Consider the following 19,217-nt stretch of genomic DNA (forward strand, 5'->3'; position numbering starts at 1 on the left):
CACTTCTCTCCCTCTCCCTCTCCCCCTCCCCCTCCCCCTCCCCTCTTCCTCTCCCTCTCCCCTCTCCCTCTCCCTCTCCCCTCTCCCTCTCCCCCTCCCCTCCCCCTCCTCTCCCCCTCCCTCTCCCTCTCCCCCCTCCCTCTCCCTCTCTCTCTCTCTCTCTCTCTCTCTCTCTCTCTCTCTCTCTCTCTCTCTGGCTGGTTCCATGCCCTGTCTGCAGCTGTAGTATGTTGGGGTCTCCAATCTGACTTGGGCTTCACTTTCACAGCTTCCCACAATCACTACTCAGGGAATTCATGCAGGGACTACCCTGCCACCCATTGCCTGGCCTCAGCAGCTCTCCTTATCCTCGGAGGAAGCCTCCACAACCCCCTTTCTAGTGCATCACCCTGACTCTAAGGCCACATGAATGGCACTGCCATGTTCAGCTGCCAGCTTGAGATGGAACTTTGAATCACATTTGCAACGGCTTTCACTAGTTTTTGTTGTTGTTTTAAAGGAGTAGAAAATTCCCTAGGCCCTCTTCTTTCACAAATAGGAAGTTAGCTGGGTGGGTCCTGCCCTGAGGGCACCCCTCCCTTTATTCCATTTTGGTTTAAGCCATACCTTAATCACCTTATCTTTTTCAGCACAAGCTTTGGCTCCGATATTAAATTTCTTGGTTCTCATTTTCTCTTCAAACTATATATTTTGTGTCTGGCATGGTAGCACACACCTTTAATCCCAGCACTCAGGAGGCAAAGGCATGGCAGTAGGAACAATTGAGAGCTCTCATCTAGATCTGCAATCAGTAGACAAAGAGCACTCTGGAAAGGGTATGAGTCTTATGAAACCTCAAAGCCCGCCCTCAGAGACACACCTCCTTCAACAAGACCACACCTCCTCATCCTTCCGGAACAGTTCTACCAATTGAGGACCAAGTATTCAAATGTATGAGCCTATGGGGCAGGGGGCACTTTCATTCAAACCACCACACTGGCATATGTACCTGCAAATACATGCATATGTATTTGCAAACAAAACAACTTTTTAAAAAAGAATTTACCCACTTCTTCAGGAATGACTTTTGGAAATTGGTATCTCTTAACAAGTCTGTTATTTCTTAAAACTTGTTCAACTTGTTGATGTAAAGCCATTTATAATGATCTCCTACTGTCATACTGACATCACCGTTCTTATTTCTGATGCTGGCAACTTGTGGCTTCTCTCTGTTTCCATTAATCAGTTTGGCATTAGATTTGCCTGATGCTGCTCTAAGAGAACCAGCCTTGGGTGATTTGAGCTATATCCCCAGCTCACATCTTATTGATTTCTATTTGATATATACTTTCTTTAATTCTCTTACTTTTGTTTAACTTCATTTGCCTTTTCTGGTTTCTTTCTCTTTTATTTTATGTGTGAGTGTTTTGATTACATATATGTCTGTATACCACATGTGTGCAGTGCCCACAGAGGCCAGAAGAGGGTATCACCTGGGACTAGAGTTGCAGATGGTTGTGAACCACCATGTGGTTGCTAGGAGTCTTACTAGGTCTTCTGGACAGAACCCAGTGCTCTTAACCATGGATCCATCTCTCCAGCCCATATTGTTGTTGTTGTTGTTGTTGTCTTGTTTCTTTTCTTTTCTTTCTTCCTTTCTCTCTCTCTCTCTCTCTCTCTCTCTCTCTCTCTCTCTCTCTCTCTCTCTTTCTTTCTTTCTTTCTTTCTTTTTGGTTTTACAAGACAGGGTTTCTCTGTATAGCCCTGGCTGTCCTGGAACTCACTCTGTAGACCAGGCTGGCCTCGAATTCAGAAATCCACCTTCCTCTGCCTCCCAAGTGCTGGGATTAAAGGCGTGTGCCACCACATGCTGTTCTGTTTCTTAAGGTAGAAGCTCAATCATTGATTTTAAAGCCTTTATTTTATCTAAAATAAAATTTCAAAAGTGTGCATTTCTCCTAAATACTCCTGCAGTAACAGACTGCTCATTCTGCTACGTCAATGTTTTCATTTTCATTTACTTTTAAATTTTAATTTCATGGCGCTGGAGAGATGGCTCCGTGGTTAAGAACACTGGCTGCTTTTCCAGAGGAGCCGGGTGTGGTTCCCAGCACCCACGTGGCAGCATGGCTCGCAGTGGGTGAAGGCACTTGCTACTAAGCCTGACAACCCGAGTTCAATCCCTAACACACACAAGTTGTCCTCTGGCCTCCACACACTCACTTTGGCATTCATGTGTGCGTGTATGTGTGTATGTCCACACAGGTGATTGTGCACACATGCACAACCACACACACACACACACTGTAATTTTAAAAATAAAGAGCAGAAACATGAAGATGCTCCTATACCCTTCCATTGCTAGTTTCGAGTTAAATTCTGTTGTCAGAGAACATACTTTGCAGGACTTGAATCCTTTTGAATTTCTTAAGCATTATTTTATGAGCCAGGGTGTAGCATACCTTTAAAAAATGTTTTGCTCGCATGTGCAAGTAGTATGTATTATGTTATTGATGCATCAAGTTGAATAGACATTGAACAAGTCCAAGGAGATGACATAGTCGCACAAGGCTTATATATCCTCAGTGATATTTTGCCTGTTCTAGTAATTAAGAAAAGGTTATGAAATCCCTGGCTAGGGGCCATCGGAGATGGTTTAGTGGTTAAAAGCATTGGTGGCTCATTCAGAGCACTCTAGTTCCAGGGGATCTGATGCCCTCTTGTAATCTCCACAGGCACCAGCCACTTGTGTTATGCATAGACATGCATGTAAGAAAAAAGCCCATACACATAAAATTAAAAAAAAAATCTTTTTAAAAAAAATCACTGACTAATGATTTATCACTGGCTAGTTCTAATCACTGGAACAAAGCCCAGACGATAGAGCTTTGCCTAGCACGCACAGGGCTTTGGCTTCCCTCCCGTATACTGTGCTCAAACCAGGTATGGTGGTGCACACCTCTACCCTCTCAGCACTCATTGAAGGTGGAGGCAGGGGGATCAGAAGTTTGAGGTCATGTTCACTAAGTTCCAAGCCTGGGCTCCCTGCGGCCCTAACTAGATAAATAAATAAAACAAAGTCGCTGATTATTACTGTGTGTTCTCTGCCTCTTGAGTTTCTGTCAATTTTGTTTCATGCACGTGGAAAATTTATTATAACATACATAATTTGAGATTATTATGTCCTCCTGTTTCATTGGCTCATATCACAAAATATGCTTTGATACTAGATAGCCATACTAGCTTTCTTATATTACATTTCATTTATGTTGTGTGTGTGCCAGGCATGTCTGTGGCAGCCAGAGGAAACTGATTGGAAGCTGTCTGTCTCCAGCCACCGTATACAGTCCAGACATTGAGCTTGGGTGGGACTAAGAACTACCCGTAAGACCCTCTACCCACTGAACAGTTTTGCCACATTGCTTATAAGGAAAACTGGTTGTTTCTAAGACTCTAGCATAATAATAATTGCCTCTGGTGTGTTCATTTATTTTGCTTTGATTTAATTTGGGATTTTGTTTTTTAAAGACGGTGTCTCACAGTATAGTCCAGACTAGCCTTGAGCTCAGGGCATCCCCCTGCCTCTACCTTCTAGACTAGGATTGTAGGCGTGACACTATGCCAGTAGTATCTGCCTTTTAGTTGGAATATTAGAACTGTTTCCATTTTGGGTGATTATTGGCATGGTTGGGTTTGGGTTTGTCTTGGTATTTACTTCCCCTTTGTTCCTGGTTCTTCTGTTCCCGCTCTGTATTTTGTTACTTTTTTGTTGCTGTCGTAAAATGTCTGACAGAAGCAACTTAGGGAAGGAAGGGTTTATTTTGGGTCCACAGTTCACAGATACAGTTCAAACTGGTGGAAGCTGGAGGAGGCAACTCATAGTGTATGTGCGTCCTGGAAGCAGAGACATGAGTGTCCTGCCCACCTCAGTTCCTCCTTTTCCTTTATCTGCAGCCTAGATGTTCAGCCTGCATTTAGGGAGAACCTTCCACCTAAGTAGCCCAGTCTAGAACCCTCGCCACAGAACCTCCTGGAGGGTTATCTCCTGGGTGATCCTAGATCCTGGTCAAGTTGAGAGTCAAGATTAACTTCCTCCTCTCCCCTCTCTTCTTCTGTCTTTTAAAATGTTACTCCGGGCTTTCGTTTTCCCTTTGCTTATTTTTATGAGACTCCTTGTGTTCTGTGGCTTTTCCCTGGGGCAAAATCAACAGATGTCTCTTGACCACAGCCAAGACACTGAGCACAGACCAAAGAAACAGTTCTACTCAAGTCTAGCGTGGTGGGCAGGGTGTTTACCTGGGTTGTCTATGGAGGGAGGGGTGATCCAAAGGCAGCCTTGTCACCAAGATGTCCATCCAGTGTGGGTGACAACTCATGAAAGCTGCATGCCTGGAGCTGCCTGCGGGACGCAGGGGCAGCTTGGCAGTCTGGTGGACAGCGGAGACTTGCCTCTGCTTTATGACTCTCCCAGGCTTCTGGTGTCAGAGACTTGTACATCTTACTTCCTGAGGCTCGCTCCTCCTTTCAGGACAACTCTTTCAATTCAATTGCTTCATACCACCTTGTAGCTCAGGCCAGCTTGGAAGTTACTAGGTAGCCTAGGCTAGCCTTCATGTCTTAATCTTCCTACCTTAGCCCTCCAATACTGGAATGACCAGTGTGAGCCATCTTGCCTGGCTTATTGACACTTTTTTCTTTTTTTTAATTCTGTTCGTCTTTGTCTTCTTCATTGGATTTGTAATAAAACTGTATTTTGTTATTTCAGTTGTTTATTTAAAGCTTTTAGAATATACCTTTAACTTACTGAAATTGTTCAGTTTTGGAGACAGGGTATCATGTCAGATGGATTCTTTCTCCCTTAAGTTATCTTCCTCTATTCTCAGGGTTCCCATTCTACCCTCAAAACCTACACGTGTGTGTGTGTGTGTGTGTGTGTGTGTGTGTGTGTGTGTGTGTGTGTGTGTGGTGTGTGTGTGTGTAACTCTTCCTGTTGCTTTTGGCTTCAGCATTCCATTTGTTATCATTTTTCTCTGGCCCCTCTTGTACTGATAAACTTTCTTTTGTACTTTTGCAGGGTATAGAATTCTCAACTGACAGCTGGACTTTTGTGGTTGCTTTTCTTTTGGTTTGGGTGATCATAACTAAACCCAGGGCCTCTTACACACACTAAGACTCTTCTGAAACACCCCAGTGTCCTCTCTCACATTTCTGATGAAAAATCTGATAAAACACTTATCTTCATCCCAGTAATATCTATCATAACTTTTATTTTCAGCTGCTTTAGGATTTTTACCATTCATGTTGAGCAGCCCGATTACAGCGTACAGTGATGGGGCTTTTTATGTTCCTTATGCGTGGATTGTGCTAATCTTTTTGCATCTCAGTTTAAAAGTTTACATGTATTTAGAAAGTTGGGTCTTTTTATTTTGGTTTTTTTTTTTTGTTTGTTTTGGGGGTTGTTTGTTTGTTTGTTTGTTTGTTTTTAAGACAAGGCCTCACTATGCAGTCTGGATGGCCTGTAACTCACAATGTAGATCAGCTGGTGTGGAACTCACAGAGCTCTAGCTGTCTCTGTCTCCTAAGTGCTGGGATTAAAGGCATGCACTGTCATGTCTGGCTATATTTAGAGAATGGTTTTGGTTTTGTCTTGTTTTATCATTATTTGTTCAAGTATTTTTTTGACCTTTCACCTTCTTAAGGGATTCTCATTGTTGTATGTATACAACTGTAGTTTTTCTGTGGCCCTTTTGTCCTTTTTTATTTTTGAGATAAGGTCTTACTATGTAGCATAGGCTAGCCTTGAACTCATGATCTTCCTGCTTCAGCTTCCCAAGTACTGGCATACTTGTGTCTGCCTCCTCTGCTCCCCTTTATATTCATGTGTATATACATGTGTGTGTGTGTGTATGTGTGTGTGTGTGTGTGTGTGTGATAGTAAAAAGAGTCCTATGCCCCAGCAATTGTTTATTGACATTGACTGGAGGAATCCTTAGCCTGAATTCCACAAGAACCTCTATGGGTCAAGGGATAGAATTCTGGGTAAATTTGGATGAGAAAATTCTCTCTGTATTTTACACGACCTCTAGGTTGATAAGCCATTAGCAAAACATTAATATTTCCTTCAACGAAGGGAATAAGCAACAGACATAGGAGGGTTTGCACTGTGGGTAACTGTCTCTGTAATAGTCACTTCCTTCTTCTTTTCTAATATAATCGTGCACATGTGTGTGCGCACAACTGTGTGTGTGCACTCATGCATGTGTGTGCATGACCTTCAGCAGCTGGCGTTCTCCTTTTCACTGTGGGTCCTGGGGATCACACTCAGGTTTCCAGGCTTGTACAGAACCGCTATGAACTTTTACCCACTGAGTGGTCTTTCTGGCCTCCAAAGTAGTCAGCTTTTCTATCATAGTATAGAGGGATTGTGAAAATTTTAATTATAATTGTGTTAGATCTTCAACTAGTAAGGTATATAGCCACATTACCATTCCAGGTATTGATAATTACATTTATAATCTTGAGCATTTTGTCTTATACCAATGGAAACCTTACTCTGATAATAGACCCAGCGGGCATCATGACACCAAAAATATTGAAAAGCTAAGGAATTTAGAGCTATTCCCCCATTCCTTTAAGAACATTTTATTTCTTCTTGAGTGCGTATCCATGACATCTCACAGCTAGTCATCCTCAAGGAGCCCGCATCTGGCTGATGGAGACACATCCCATCCCCCTCCCTGATGAGCTCTGGAAGAGCGTCTGGTCCCCAGGTGTCTCCACCAGTACCCAGCTCTGCTGGGGTCCCCGAGATGAGCATTTCCCCAGCCTTTGATAAACCCGACAGGTTCTGAATCAATATCTTGCTCTTTACCATTGGAGGACACTTTCTAACTGCTCTCCACAGTTATTTTGAAGCTCAGCTGAACTGAGATGTGAGGGGGAGCTATGACACCCCGAATCTCCCCACTTTCCACTATAAAAACAAATGGGTCCTGAGCCTTTCACAGCTTGTTGCCAGGTAACTGGTCCGGGAACGACTCTGATGCGCCTAAATTCAGTCCTTAGTGGAAACCAAGACCCCTCCAAAGAAAAATCCTTTTTACTTCTTATGTTAGCAGCTGCTGCTCCTGTGTACGGACCAGCCAGCAGCAGTCTCCACAGAGGTCAAACCCGAGATGGAGTCTTCTGCTAGTGGACTGAAGCAGGGAGGCCAAGAGCAGGGGATGTGGGCTGAGCCAGAGTCTGTCCCCAGCCTCTGTCATCTGAGTGCTCTGGGGTGGAGGCATTTGGTAGATTGTGAGAGGTTGCAAGTGGTAGGGGAATTAGCACCAGGCATTTCTACGTGGAGTGACTCTGTCTCTCTGGGGATTTGCAGCTGGTTTTGAGCACACTGACCCAGTCTATTGATCTCCCGGGAGGAAATTCACTGAGTTCTGGGAGTCAGGTTAGAGGGAAAGCTTTGGCAAAGCCAGGTTGCCGGCTGTCTGTTGAAGTTCTAGGTGTCTGCCAGTACTACAGTGGCTTTGCTGCTACCATGGCTGTCACAGGACCCTTCTGTCTTCTGTCACTTCTGCCTTAGTGTTACAAGGATCCTTGCCATTGAATGGAGGAACCAATCAGATAATTCAGGGTAATGTCATCTCAAGATCCCTAATTTAATAGCATCTATAGGATTGGAGAGATGGCACAGCTGTTAAAAACTAGGCTCCCTTTTCAAAGTAGGGTCACAAAACATTTACAGGTTGTGTAGACTGTGGCTATACATTTTTGGGGGTGGTGAGACATTCATTGCATTGCACCCAGAGTAAGGGATTGGATCAAGCACTAATGAACATCCACACAAGAAATCCTTAGCCCAGTACGTTAGCTGAGAACCATGGTGAAGGGTCTATTAACTCTTTAGCTTCCAGTGAGACTCATGAACACAGGGCATGACAAACCCCACTGGTTTGCTGTGTGGAACAGGACACAGACGTATACAGCTCTGCTGGTGAGAGGATTGCTCTGTGTCCACCCTGTCTCAGCATTCCCTCCTAGCCATGCCCCCAACCCCCACTTGTCACCACGGCTTGAATTCAGGTCATCTACTATAACAGAGTTCCTGAATATAGAGCCATACATACTTATTTCTCTCACATGGAACAGTCTTGAAGTAGCCAGTCTAGGTGGCTCTTCTCCACCAAGTCATCAAGTGTTTGTCCTCAGCTCTCCCATAAACTAGCACCCCCATCTGCACAGTACCAACAGGTTCACATATGAGCTAAAGATGAGCCATCGTTCTATTCCTGCCATTGTCTGGAACATAATCACGTGGCCATACTTTGATGCAAGGGAAGCTGGAAAAGGTAGATTTGTGGTAGACTTTCCTGAACCCGGATGAAAGTCAACGAGCCCTGTCATGAGAACAAAGGAAGTGTGTTATTTACTTCTGGGTCACTGCCACTGGTATGTCTGAGAGAGCAACTTAAAGGTGAAAGGTGTATTTGAGCGCCCAGTTTCAGGGTGTTCGTTCCGTGGTCCCTTGCGTCCATGTTTCTGGGCCTGTGATGCAGGAGAACATTGTAGCAGGAGGGGCAAATGGAGGAAGGCGCTGTACACACGATGGCGGGCAGGAAGGAGAGACAAGGAAGACAGTGAGGGAGAAAGGCAGAGGTGGGGAGGGGAAGGTGCACAGGACAAGATACAACCAGCAAGGACATGCTACCTGGGACCTCCCTTCCAGCTAGGCTCTGCCTCCTAATGTTTCTAGACTCTCGCACAAGCTGGAGATTGAGCCCCCATGAGCTTATGAGAAAAGGAATGTAGACAGCAGAGACAGTGACTGTCTGCTCCCCTCAATTACTGTTGTGAACAAACATTCCCTTTGTCCAATTCTGCTAAATACCCGTTCCGCTGGAGCAAGTCCTTGCAATCTCTGGTCCCTTTTACAATAGGGAGCGGCACAGAAGCCAGATGTCCGTCTGCTTATAGTTTGATGGGCCTGAGATCTGGAGATATGAAGGCGAGTTCTTAGGGGCAGGGCTAACACCAGGAGTGTCATTTTTTACACTTCTCGTCGTTGGCAAGGTTTTAACATGAAAAGGGGATTTCTTTTGTGTGGTAGTTCTTGCTCCTATCAACTTAAGTCTTCTGGATAATAAATACTACAACCCAAAGCAACTTGGCCGGAGGGTGGTATTTCACCATACAGTTTACAGTCCATCGTGAAGAGAAGTCAGGGCAGCAACCGAAACAGAGATCATACAGGAACATTGCGCACTTGCTCGCTCCATGGCTTGCTCAGTCTCCTTCCTTATACCTCTCAGGACCTATCCAGGTCCTCTCACATCAATATCCATCAAGAAAACGCCCTACAAACATGCCCACACTGGAATATAACAGGGGAGACTTCCCAGCTGAGGTTCCTCTTCCCAGGTAACTCTAGCCGGGACAGAAACTAACCAGCACAACTCCTAAAACAAATTCGACACAGTCCTTAGCAGTCACTCCTCATTCGCCCCCAGGCCCCTAGCTCCTAGCAATCACTAATCTGTGTTAAGTGCCTGTGGATTCCATATTCTGCGTACCTCATAGAAGTGGCATCACTCAGTACATGGGTGTTGTTGTTGTATGTGCATGGTGTGTGTATGTGTGTGTGTGTATGTGTGTGTGTGTGTATGTGTGTGTGTATGTGTGTGTGTGCCACAGTGCCTGTGCAGAGGTCAGAGGACAACTTTATGGAGTTGCTTCTCTCCTTCCGATTTCTCTTGGGATCAAAGTCAAGTCAGCTCCAGTGCAAGGTGGTTTTTTTTTAAAGATTTATTTATTTTTAAGATTTATTTTATGTATATGAGTAGCTATACAGATGATTGTGAACCTTCATGTGATTGTTGGGTCAACCCTAGTAAACCCCGCTCACTCCGGCCCAAAGATCTATTTATTATTATAAATAAGTACACTGTAGCTGTCTTCAGACACTCCAGAAGAGGGCATCAGATCTCATTATGGGTAGTTGTGAGCCACCGTGTGGTTGCTGGGATTTGAACTTAGAACCTTCAGAAGAGCAGTCAGTGCTCTTACCCGCTGAACCATCTTGCCAGCCCCAGTGCAAGGTATATTATGACCAGTTTCTTGTATTTGGCCTAGTGTTTTCAAGGTTCATGCAGATCATAATTTATAATAGCATCCACTCCATTCATCTTCCTGACAAATACCATCCCACTACTTTTGACTTGTCTATTCATCAGTTCAAAGATAGCCAGGCTGTTTCTACTTTGAGCGATTGTGAATTATATTAATGTGAAGCGTTGTGTACTAGGTTTTGTGGATAAGCTTAGTAGCTCAGATTTACAATTCCAGCTACTTGTGAGGCCAAGGCAGGGGACCCACAAGTTCCAGGTCAAGATGGAGAGACCTTTGCTCCAAAATACAAACAATATTAAGAGGCTTTCCATATACAGCAACTATTTTTAACTCAAATGTAATTGCTGAGTTATAGGTTAACTCTGTTTGACTATTTGCAACATTCTCAAATTGATTCCCAAAACAAGTACACTAGCTTTTACTCCACCACTGATACATAAGGGTTCTACTTTCTTACTCCCTAATCAATGCTTATTATTGTCTAAGTGTTTTTACATTTATTTATGTGTTTGAATGTTTTGCCTCTGTGTATGTTTGTATAGCACATACATGCCTGGTGCCTGAAGAGGCCAGAAGAGGGAGTAGAATCCTTTGGAACTGGAGTTACATGTAGTTGTGAGCTACCATGTGGGTGCTGGGAAGTGAACTCAAGTCCCCTGCAAGATCAAGGGTTCTTAGCCACTGAGTCATCTCTTCAGCCTCCTCAGTTGATTTTTATATAGTATGTTGCTGTAGAAATTTTTACCCACCCCCTTTAGTTCTTGGATAAAAGGCACACACAGCCTTTATATTTACAATAAACCTCAAAAAAACACTAGAGCTGGGCAGATCCTACCCTCTGTGTTGTTAGAATCTACTTTCCTGTCGATAACCCCGAGTCATTACTTACTATGTTTCACTTGGGCTGCTCTTAACTCCAGTTAGCCAGCCCTCAGGGCCATGTTTTCTTTACTCCTAATCCACTTTTGCTTCTCATTGCTCCTCCTGCACCGTCTTCTCCTTGTGATTCTCCTCTGACCCCAACCCTGTGAAACCTAAACCCCACCTATGTCTCTTCTGCCCAACTATTGGCTGTTTGACATCTTTACCAGTCAGAAATAACTTGGGGGGCAAGGTCTATGTGGGAGACTCTCTAGTCTATGGGGCAACCATGTTGTCTTATAACATTACAATAGATACTTAGCACTTAGCATTACAATAGATAACAAAAGGCCAAACCTCAACAGGACATGAAATAAGGGTTTGGCTTCTAGTTTTGTTGAGAGTTGTAAAAGATTGATATTTTTCTTTGAATATTTGGTGGGATTTAACACTAAAACCATTTAGACCTGAGGTTTTGTGAAAGGTTTTTAGAAGGCTAATTCAGCCTGTCATCCTAATTCTATTATCCTGCTGAGTCATTTTGAAGTTTTGCCAATTTCATCTAAGTTATCTGGTGTACAGTTGTCCATAATTTCTGTGTGCGGTCTCCCTCAATTCCTCCTGCTGCCGGCTGGTTGGGTTATCGCCTCTCTTAATCATAGTTTTGGCAGTTTGGATCTTGTTTTTTTCTTTGTCAGTCTAAGCATTTGCCACTGCTGTTACTCTTTCTCTATTTTTATTTTTATTTTTTAATTTACTGTTGGTGGTAAGAATACACATGCCACCATGCAAGAGCAGAGGCCAGACGACAGCTTTCTATCTCTCCCACTTTTGTTGGTTTTGTTGTTAGCATGGATTTTAACACCCAGTCACCAAGTCCTACAGTACACAGAGAATAAGTAACATGCTATCAGAAAGTGACCAGATAAAGCACGGGTGTTAGTCCTACACCTTGCTAACCACCATAATTGGGCTTTTGATCAAAATTGCTTGATCAACATTAACTGAACTATTTCTCTGAGTTACCAAATGAGGCCTTGCCTTTAAACGACAAACAAAGAAACCCAAAACTACTAACCCTTTAGCTTCACCACGGCTTCTGTTGAGACCCTGTCTTCTTGGCAGCCGGAGTAGCACCAGGCCCTCCCCCAGGAAAGGGTAGCAGTCAGCCAGCCCAGCTCCTGCCCATGGTGACCTGGTTCTAATGTGTACATTAGGAAGGCAGTGAATGAAACTGCCGCCATGTCAGAAGATGTGCAGCAGGACCTGGTGAAGTGCAGGACTCAGGCACTGGAGACCTAACATAGAAAAGGAGGTTGGGACCCATGCCAAAAAGGAATTTGACAAGAAGTACAACAGTCCGTGACACTGCTACATGCTCCTTGGTTCCTGCACTAGTCTTGTGATATAAGAAAGCAAACACTTCTGCCTCTCCGTGGGTCAAGCGGTCGCTCTTCTGTTCAAATTTGGTTAAAAGTTCTGAGGTGGCAGCAGGGCAGTGGCGCACGCCTTTAGTCCCAGCACTTGGGAGGCAGAGGCAGGCAGATCGAAGCCAGCCTGGTCTACAGAGTGAGTTGCAGGACAGCCAGGGCTACATAAGAGAAACTCTGTCTTGGAAAAAAAGAAAGATAAAAGAAGTTCTGTGGTGGAACTCTGGTCCTCGGGCTCATCCACAAAGCGTCTTTTCCTGCTGCGCATCTCACCAGCAGCCTTGTGGATCTTAAAACAAAACAAAACAAAAAACAACGTAACCAACTTTTACTTAAGCATCTGTATTTTCGTTCATTTTTGCTCTCATCTGTTTCCTTTCTGTTGTCTACCCTGGGGGTAGCTTCTGTCTTCCCAGTTTTTAAAGGTTACTTTGGAGATTTGAGGTCTGTCTCTTTTTTTTTCCTTTTTAAACTATAGCTCATGTAGAATACATAAATTACATAAAATTTCACTCAAGCATTTCTCTGGCAACATCACATAAGTTTTAGTTGTTCTGTTTTCATTTTGTTACGTAAAAGATTTTATGATTCTCTTGGGATCTCTTCCTTGCCGCTTTGATTATTTATAAGAGCCTTATTTTGCTCCATCATTTGTGAGTTTCCAAACCTCCTCCTGTTATTGATGACTCTATTTAATTCCACTGTGGGCAGAAAGCCTACTTAGTAAACTTTGTAGGGTGCCGTCCCTTAAAGTGTATGGGGATGTTTAAATGTCCTTGTGGTGGTTAGAATAGGGATGGCCCCCATAGACTCTGTGTTTGAATGCTTGGCCCTAAAAAACAGCACTACTAGGAGGTGTGGCCTTATTGGAGGAGGTGTGGCCTTATTAGAGGACATGTATCGCTGTGGAGGCAGAGCTTTGAGGTTGTGCATGCTCAAGCTATGCCCAATGTGAAGCACATCCAGTCATCTCCTTACTGCCTTTGGACCAAACTGTAGAACTCTCAGCTTCTTTTCTGACACCATGTCTGCCTGTGTGCCACCATGCTCCCCACCATGATGATGATAATGAACTAAATGGCTGAAACCGTAAGGCAACCCCAGTTAAATGTTTTCTTTTATAAGAGTTGCCATGGCTGTAGTGTCTCTTCACAGCAATGGAAACTCTAAGACAGGCCTAACGTGAGCTATGGTTTGTTTGTTTGTTTGTTTGTTTTTTAAGTACCATGTACACTCAAGAAGGTGCTTCTATCTGTCACTGAGACAGGGAACTGAAGTCACCATTATTGCTGGACTGTTTCTCTCTTCTGCATTTATTTTTTGTTTTGCTTTTTGCTATGTGTATTTTGGAGCTCAGATACTGGCTGTGTGTGTTGGTAACTGTTATTTCTACTCCCAGTTACATAGTTATTATATTTTTATTTACTTTACATCCCAATCACAGCCCCGCCCCCTCCTCCAAGTCCCAATTGCCCCTTCTGCTTCTTCTCAGAGAAGGGGAGCCCATTTTGGGTACCACCCCACCCTGGGACATCTAGACCCAGCAGGACTAGGCCCATTCTCTCCCACTGAGGCCCAACCATGCAGTCCAGGAAGGGGAAGGGAATCCAATGGCAGGGAACAGAGATCAAGATAGTCCCTGCTCTGCTTGTTAGGGGACCCACACGAACACCAAGCTGCACATTTGTTACAAATGTGTAGGGGATCTAGGTCCAGCTCCTGCATGCTCCATGGTTGGTGGCCCAGGCTCTGTGAGCCCCCATGGTCCCAGGTTAGTTGACTCTGTGTGTCTTCTTGTGGGGTCCTTGACCCCTCCAACTTGCCCACTTCTATCCCCCACTCTTCCCCCAGACACCCCGAGTTCCATCTGATGTTTGGGTGTGGGTCTCTGCATCTGCCTCTGGATAAAGCCTCTTAGAAGATGTCATTCCCATCAAAACTCTAACACAATTCTTACAGACCTTGAAAGAGCAATTCTCAGCTTCATATGGGAAAACAAAAAAACCCAGGATAGCTAAAACACATTTATTATAAAACAGTCTTCTTTGTGTCTCGCAAGCTTCGCCTTGAGCAGCCACCGCGCAGCTTGCTCTCTCTCTCTCTCTCTCTCTCTCTCTCTCTCCTGGAATTGGTATGATGTGTCTTTCCCATCCTTTTGTTTTTCGAAGTGTGTTTTGCATAGCTAGCAGACGGTTGAATCACGTGTCTTTTAATCCTTCCGACCAATCTCTTCCTTTAAGCTGGGACACTTAATTAATTTATATTAAATATAACTACTGATAAGGCAGTGGATTTTTTTTTTTTGCACTGAATTTGTATTTGATGTTGAGGATTAAATCCAGGACCTTATGGAATGAGGCAAGTGGTCTACCACTGTACTAAATCACTAGCCCTCTTTTTACTTTTAGTTTTAAGGTAAGCTCATACTCACTTGCCCTGGCTCATAGACTCACTCTCAAGCCTCAGTAGGCTTTCAGCCTGTGGCCTCCTGCTTCAGCCTCACAGCAGCTGAGAGGAAAGACGGCAGCATCAGGCCCGGGTATGGGCTATTTTTTCTTTAATTAAATTCATATTTTCCAGGGAACTGTTTTAATTCTGTTGTACTTGTTGTTACTGTTATTTTCTTAGCAGGTGCTCTAAGAATTATAATTAAATATCTTAAATTTAGAATAATCTAATTTAGCCAAAGTCAACTTAATTTATACATGATACAAAAAATAATGTTCCAAGACCAGAAAAAAAAAAAAAAACATGGCTTTTGCACATGCACTTCTACAAAATAAATAAATATAGTAAATAAATAAATATAGTAAATAAATAAATATAGTGAGCCAGTTTATAATACTAATAACAATGTCCTAGTATCATCTCATGCGCGCACGCGCGCTCTCTCTCCTTGTTTCTCATTGTCAATAAGATTAAAATATTTTTTTTCTTTTTAAAAAATGGTGTTTTTAAAAAAAATTCTCTCATATATTACATCCTGACTGCAGTTGTCCCTCCCTCAGGAAAGAGCAGTCCTCAAGGGACAGCAACCAAACATGGCATAAGAAGCTACAGTAAGACCAGACACATGCCATCACATCAAGGCTGGACAAGGCCACCCAGGAGGAAGAAAATGGTCCCACAAGTAGACAAAAGAGTCAGAGACAGCCCCTGTTCCCACTGTTAGGATCCCACAAGAACACCAAGCTACACAGCCGTAACATTATACAGAGGATCTAGGCCAGACCGCTACAGGCTCCCTGATCTCTGTAAGGCCCTGTGAGCCCCAGTCAGTTTATTCTGTGAGCCATGTTCTCATGGTGTCCCTGACCACTCTGGTTTCTCCAATCCTTCCTCCCGCTCCCTCCTCACAGGACTCCCCGCGCTCCTCCTAATGTTCAGCTGTGGACTCTGCATTGGCTCCCATCAGTTGCTGGATGGAGTCTCTCTGGTCACTTTGAGGACTATTCTGCTAAGGTCTGGTCCCAGAACACTCTGCAGGCAGGATAGACTATAGGTGGAAGGTTTTGTGGCTGGGTTGGTGTCCCAATCCCTCCACTTGAGTCCCTGCCTGGTTCCAGAGGATGGCTGGTTCAGGCTCTGTGTCCCCATAACTAAGAGTCTGCTAGGGTTGCTCTCCCAGATTCCATGATGCCCCCCAATTCTAGTCATTTCCCCCAGTATTCTCCACCCCCTCCCCCTCCCCCTCCCTCCTGTTCTCAACCCAGTCCACTGGATACATCTGTCCTATTTCTCCTTTCCAGAAAGATCCTTGTGTCCTCCCTTAAACCCTCCTTGTTACTTGGGCTCTCTGGTTCTATGGATTGTAGCATGATTAAGTAAGATAAAAGCTTAAGCAGGCCTATAATAAGGTCATTTAAAAATAGACCTTATTTTAAGAATAGCTGTAGTAAAATGTTACTGGAGAACTGATGATGCATTGAGTAGCATGCCTGAAGCCTGGGTTTCATCCTCAGTATCCCATAAAACAGCTGTGGTGGAGCATGTCCATAGTCCCAGCACTCAGGGGGCACAGGCAGGAGTTGGGAACCTGGACCTGAGGGTCCCTGTACTGAGAGAGAGAGAGAGAGAGGGAGAGATCAAGCTGGGCTGTAGTGACACACACCTTTAATCATAGCATGGGAGCGGCAGAGGCCAGTGGATCTCTGTAAGTTCAAGGCCAGCCTGGTCTTCAGAGCAAGTTCAGGACAGCCAGGGCTAAACAGAGAAAACCTGTCTCAAAAGAAGGAGGGGGGGAGGGGAAAATGGAGGAGGAAGACGAGGAAGGGGAGGAAGAGGAAGAGGAGGAGGGAAGAAAGGAGGAAGAAAAAGGGAGAAGGAGAAGGAAATTACTAGGTTCCTATAACACCTGGTCCCACGTGTGTAGAGTTTAGTGCATCCTATAGCTCCTGCTTCTACACAAATGCACACCAGGACATTCCTATAACCCTGTTCCCACATGTGTGCACGCCAAGGCGGCCCTATAGCCCCTAATCCCATACCAGTCTTTTAAATTAGGTAGAAAACAAAATAGTTTCATGTGTGCCACCTTATATTTATCTGTCATTTTTTTCCTTCGTGTGATTTTGGATTACCACTGTCAAGTGTCTTTTCATTTCAAACAGAAGGATTCCTATTAATATTTCCTGCATGACAAATTTGTAAATGATGAATCTTCAGTTCTTGTTTACCTGAAAATGCCTCAATTTCTCCTTCATATCTGAAGTAGAAATGTTGCCAGGATCTTTGGTTAGCAGTTTCCCTTCGGCATTACATGTCATCTCCGTATCTGTGGGCTGCTAATGTGTCTGATGAGAAGTCAGGTGTGAATCCTTCTGAGGAGCCTTTGCCCATGGGAAGTTATTTCTTCTACTTGCTTCTCAGGTTCTGTCTCCATCTCTGCCTTGGAACAGTTTGAGTCTGACACATCTGTGGGGTCTCTAAGTGTTGCCTGGGATTCACTGAGCCTCCTGGATGTGCTCGATAAAGTTTTTCATCAGATTTGGGGTGTTTGGGCCATTGTTCAAACATTCTTTCTAACCCTTCCCTCTCTTTCCTCCTTTCAGAGAGAATGCACTTCATGTATCACACCCGCTTGATGATGCTCCATAAACCTCCTAGGCTTTGGCTCTTTCTCCATCCTTCTCCTGAACTAGACAAGCTCAATGGGCTACATTCAGTTCACTGCTAGGTTTTCTTCCACCTGAGCTATTTCTTTCATTTCAATCATCTCTTTCTCAACTCCACAATTAACATTTAAAAAAATTATTTGTTTATCTTTGTTGATATATTTTTGGAATAAAACCATCTTGAATTCTTTTATTTATTTGTTTATTTATATCTCAAATGTTGCCCCTCCCTCCCAGACATCTTGAATTCTTTATACATATTTTCCTTTAATTCTATAAACATGAAAAATAATGTTTTAAATTATTTGTCTAGAAAGTCTAATAAGGGCTTCTTCAGGGACTATCATATTGATTGCTTTATTTGTTTACATATGAGTCTTGCTTTCCTATTATTTTACAAATAACACAATTCTTTGTTTAAAAACTAAGCATCTTGGTAATACAATGTAGAATCTCTGGCAATCATATCCCCTAGTGGTTATTTTTGTTGCTGTTGCCTATTTTTTGTAGGGTTTTTGTTTTGTAACTTTTCTGGATCAGTTCTCTAGCTTGTAGTTTTTATGATGTACAGTTTACAAAGTTTCTGGTATTGCTGGTAGTGATCAACTCAATTAAATATTTTTTTCTGCTCCTTGTCGAAAGGCTCTGTGTGTATCAGGGCACACTGTCCTTGCTCTGGTGAGTAACAGCTCTGCCTTAGACATTTCCTCTTGCTTGGACAGGGAGCCAGAGATGAGTCTAGACCCCACCCCATCCCTGGGCATATGCCCGTCCCCAAGACAGTCGTGGCTTCCTGAGGCTTTCAGAATGTGCTAGAACTTCTTAGAGTTCCCTGTAGAAATCTTATTTCCAATTCTTTTCCTTAAAAAAAAAATGATTTGGCCAGAGCCAGATTGGCTTTGCCCAGACAGTGTTGCTGTCTCCAGCAGCTGATGGTGAAGATGTCGTGTGTGTGTGTGTGTGGGGGTGCTTTTCTCACAAAATAAGCTTTAAATTGGGTAATAGGGTCTGTGGACAGGGCTTTTAGGGGCCACCAGACTGGCCAGAGAGTGACACCTGCTAGGGAACAGAGCTTGTCGGAAGCTTTTATTCCACCTCGCTCCCTCTGCTGCTGCCGGGCTGCTGACTTTGCAGTTTCTATCCTGTGAGGCTTCTGCTTTCCAGCCAAGCTGGGGAATGGAAGGGGGCTATTTAAACACCACTGAGTTCTCATAAAACTCAGACATCCTTTTCGAATAAATGTTACAAAACTTATTAAATTTTAAGAGTTGTGAACATGTTAGCTCGACGAGGTATTACACAAACTATAATTTTAGCACTTAGGAGGCAGAGATAGAGAATTAGGGGTTCAAGGTCATCTTTCGCTATGTAGTAAGTTCAAGGTTAGCCTGGCCTACATAAGACCCTGATTCAAAAAAGAAAAATACAGCATATAAATGAAAAACAGAGTTTTTAAAAAGTTGATCATGGCTATTTTTGCCATTGCTTTTATCGCTTTGTGGGAACACTCTGTGGTTCTCAGCCCTTTCCCTGTAGTGGGTATCCTCTTTAACCTGAGGATACACCTTTACATGTCTCCTATTAAAAGTGATTGAGAACTTTGGGCCAAAATTCATCCTATCAGGATGGTGTGTGTGTGTGTGTGTGTGTGTGTGTGTGTGTGTGTGTGTACCACGTGTGTACCTGGTGCCTACAGAGATCAGAGTCCCTG

The 19,217-nt window shown here is 43.7% G+C and overlaps 1 protein-coding gene and 1 long non-coding RNA gene across 12 annotated transcripts in view; both read left to right on the forward strand.

Annotated features, from left to right (window-relative positions):
* The window catches only part of Ebf4 (early B cell factor 4), a 75,357-nt gene that overhangs the window by 33,977 nt on the left and 22,163 nt on the right, over nucleotides 1–19,217 (forward strand). The window lies entirely within an intron of this gene.
* Nucleotides 15,369–18,142, forward strand: Gm39936. Its single transcript, XR_866741.2, has 2 exons — nucleotides 15,369–15,854; nucleotides 17,444–18,142. It is a non-coding gene; the product is annotated as a predicted gene, 39936 (long non-coding RNA).

The sequence above is a fragment of the Mus musculus genome, chromosome 2, assembly GCF_000001635.26.
Source record: "Mus musculus strain C57BL/6J chromosome 2, GRCm38.p6 C57BL/6J".
In the NCBI taxonomy this organism is placed as follows: Eukaryota; Metazoa; Chordata; class Mammalia; order Rodentia; family Muridae; genus Mus; species Mus musculus.